Below are 4,230 nucleotides of genomic sequence, written 5' to 3' on the forward strand. Positions count from 1 at the left end.
GATTCGTCTTAGGTTTCATTCCCCTTAGGTATTTAGGGGATTTAGCTCATAACTTAAAAGGAAAACATCTCAGAAGAATAATGAATACAAAACATAAAGAAAACCCAAAACTCCTGAAGAGAAATTGAGGGGAGATCTCCAGTCTTGATGGTGGATCCGGCTTCTGAGACGAATCAATCGGCATCCCTTGAGCAGTTCCCTGCCTCCGTTTCTCTGTGCCCCCTTTCCTCTTCCTTTAGGGTGTATTTATAGGCTTTGGAATGCCTAAGAACCCTCGAAATTAGCCTTTTCCAAATTGGACTCAACTTGGGATCGGCAGGGACACGCCCGTGTGCGACTACTTCAGGTCGTGCTCGAACTTGTTAGACTGGCACGGATGTGTGTTCTACCGTGTGAGTCGTGCTTCGATTCTGCCAAATTGACACGACCGTGTGGTCTACCCGTGTGAGGAAGTCCAGGTCGTGTTAATTTCGTACGTTGGCCTATTTTCTCTGTTTTTGCCCCTTTTCTCGTTCCTTTCGCTCTCCTATGCTCACCTAAGTATAAAACATGAAATTAAAGCATTAGGAGCATCGAATTCACCAATTCTGAGGAAAAATCATCCATAAAATGTGTTAAGCATGGGGTAAAAATATGTATAAATTACGATTTATCAAGAACCTATATAAAAGAAGAAGGATCAGGTGTTACTAAGATGTGTGGACACCGTTGAAGCCAAGCAGATTTCGGAAGAAGTCCAAGAGGGAGTTTGCGGAACACATGTAACAGCTCAATTTTTAGTGAAATCGAAACAATGGTTTCAGGACCACAAATCCAGTTCAAAAACAAAGTTTTTTTTTATTTTATTATATGGTCTGTATTATGATAGACATGTCGTGTGAAAAATTTGATACGAAAATTTTATTGATTAAGTGCTTAATAATGAGAAGGACTAAATCGTATAAAATGCGAAAGTTGAATTCTAGTAGCTTTAAGGATTAAATAGTTATGGAATTTAAAACTAATGGTCCTTATATGGTAATTACACCATTAAAGAAAACTGTGGATTTTTGGTCGTTCATCCATGGAAGAATTAGAAAAGAGTAGGAACTAAATTGGAAAATAAAATAATTAATTAATTAAAAGATGATAAAAAGAAAATATCATCTTATTTTGTCATCTTCAACCTCAAAATTCTATGGAAACCCTAGAAGAGAGAGAAGAAACTTTCAAGGCTTAGTTAGGTAAGTTTTTTGGTCCCGATTTTAGTAATTTTGATATTTTTGAAACTGGGATAGTCTAATCTATCTATTTGAGGGATTAATTTGAAAAGTTATCAAGGTATGAAAAATGGGTCATGGATGAATATGCTGAAAATTAGAAATTTATGGTAGAAAACGAAAGGTTCTTGATAGATAACCAACTTTTACAAAGTTATTTTTTATGAAAACATGATTTAGGGACTAAAATGTAAAGTTGTGAAATTTGATGAAAAATTTTAAAATTTTATGAATACATGTGTTGTAAAAATTTGTAAAGGGATTTTGGTTAGGCTTGAAATGGGGAGTAAATTGCACAAGTTTCATTTTCCGAGCCTAGGGAGAAAATTGAAATTTATGTAAAAGTTAGGGGCAAAATGGTAATTTTGCCTAAGACGTAAATTGAGTCCAAATAAATATGAAATGAGATGAATTGATGATTAAATTCATTTATATAGATCCGGATAACACAAACTTGAGGCCAGCTCGAGGAAAAGAAAAAATTTCGGATTAGTAGATTATTTACGCGAACAAGTGTCGAGGTAAGTTCGTGTAACTTAGTCAAAAATGTAATTGTGTTAATTGAATGTTGTATTTGTATGTAATGTTACTTATATTGAAATGTATTACTTGAATGCTATAATGGAAAATTTCATACATGCTTGAAATGGTGAAAAAGGGGTTAAGTCCCAATTGAATATTGAATTCCAATAATTATATGCGCTTTCTTGAAACTAATAAGGTCCTGCATTTGGTGCGAATGGGATTTAGCTCGGACGAGTAATCCTATTGACCTTGTTATGGAAAAGATTTAGCCCAGACGGGTAATCTTAATATAATACCTCTCGAGTATACGTTACGATTAGGGTTTATCCTGGACTGGTAATCCTAATAGAGCTCTTTAAGCATACGTTATATAAAGGATTTAGGCTAGACTGATAATCCTGGATTGATAATCCTGTTATACGATATGTGACTCAAGAGCGTGTTCTTCGGTTAAGTGCCCTAAGGGGTACGCTTGAATAAGAATTGACGGATTATTAAATGGTACACCCTGAGTGTACGACTTGAGTATTCATCGGAATTTCAATGATCCAACGGACATATAACTATTGACATGGCATAAGAATTTTGAGATGAAATGATAATGTCTTGAAAGAGTATTGCATGATAAGCTCATCTATCCTTATTTGATGTATATGTAAACTTTGTGACTAACATGTTTGATTGGATGCATGTGGTTAGGCAATTTTGCCAAATGGATGGAAAACTTGTTATTGTATGCTTAGATTTAATAAATGAGATTGGTAAGTTTAGTATCCATTATACGAACTTACTAAGTATGTAATGCTTACTCCATTTTATTTTTCCCCTATTTTATAGTGCTCGGAAGTTTGCGAAGGTTGGAGATCACTCGAGCATTATCACACTATCAACTTGCTTATTTTGGGTATACTTAGTAAAATCATTTTGGTATAATGGCAAGTATAAGACAACTTGACCATTAGTTGCTTGATAATGATGCTTGTAATCTAGCAATTGGAATGGCTAGTAATGGTTGTTTTGATATACTTGTACTGTCATGCTATGGTAGCTATATTTATATCATAAGTAGTTGATCAACATCAAGTTTAACACATGGTTTGAACTAAAGTAAGATTGTAAACATATATACATAAAATGATATGCCATGTTGAATGATGGAAATTACCTAATTTGAATACTTGAAATGGTTAAAATGTGTTTGGTATGTTACCGTGCAAGAAAATGGTAAATTTGGGTGACAAATAAGTCTAGGAAATGACTTTATTTTGTCCACATGGGCATGTGTCTAAACCGTATGTGACACACGGCAGGGTACATGGGCGTGTAGTTAGGCCGTATGTTCCATGCACCTTAATTTTGAGAAACATAATGCTCATAATTGTGCACAAGGACAGAGACACGGGCGTGTGTCTCAGCCATGTATGCTACACGGCCTAGAACACGGGCGTGTGTCTTAGCCGCGTGAAACTTGTACCTAATTTTGAATTCAATTAATTAACCACACGACCTAGCACACGGGCAAGTGGCATAGTCATGTGCACAAGTCAGAGAGTTACACAGGGTAGGACATGGCCGCTAGCACGGGCGTGTGAGCCTTGCACCTTGGAAAATTTTATAATTTCGTGAAAATTCTTAGAGCTCCCGGTTAAGCTCGGACTTCATTCTAATGCTAGTATTGCACCTCGAGGGTCCAATTAAAGGACATTTTGAATAATCTCGGCAAATGAATAGTAATCAACATAAATTATTTGTAAAATGTTCTTAAAGTTTTAGAGATGCTCTGAAACCCTGTTTCGATGGCAGATACGGGTTAGAGGTGTTACAACACATGCTAATTGTTTTACAATGGCCAGACAAATCATGAGACTCGAGTATTATTGGTCCACTATAGAAGGGGATTGTATCAGTTATGCCAATAGATACCATAAGTGTCAAATTTATGGAGACAAAATTCATATGCATCATTCACCTCTTCATGTTATGACTTTTCCATGGCCTTTCTCCATGTGAGGTATAGATGTCATTGGGCCGATCTCACCAAAAGCATTTAATAGGCATCAATTTATCATCGTGGTCATTGATTACTTCACCAAGTGGGTAGAGGCCACTTCTTACGCCAATGTCACAAAATCGACAGTCGGTAAATTCTTAAAGAAAGAGATCATATGTCGGTATGGGATGCCAGAAAGGATTATATCTGACAATGTATTGAACTTGAACAACAACACGATAGCAGAGGCCGATAGTGAATTCAAGATCAAACACCACAACTCGTCACCATATTACCCAAAAATGAATGAGGCGGTGGATGCAACCAATAAGAACATTAAGAAGATCGTGGAGAAAATGACTGAGACTTATCAAGATTGGCATGAGACATTTCCACTTGCCCTTTATGCTTATCGAACGTTTGTTAGGACCTCTACCAGGGCAACACATTTCTCAT

This window comes from Gossypium arboreum, chromosome 10, assembly GCF_025698485.1.
Source record: "Gossypium arboreum isolate Shixiya-1 chromosome 10, ASM2569848v2, whole genome shotgun sequence".
NCBI classification, from domain to species: Eukaryota; Viridiplantae; Streptophyta; class Magnoliopsida; order Malvales; family Malvaceae; genus Gossypium; species Gossypium arboreum.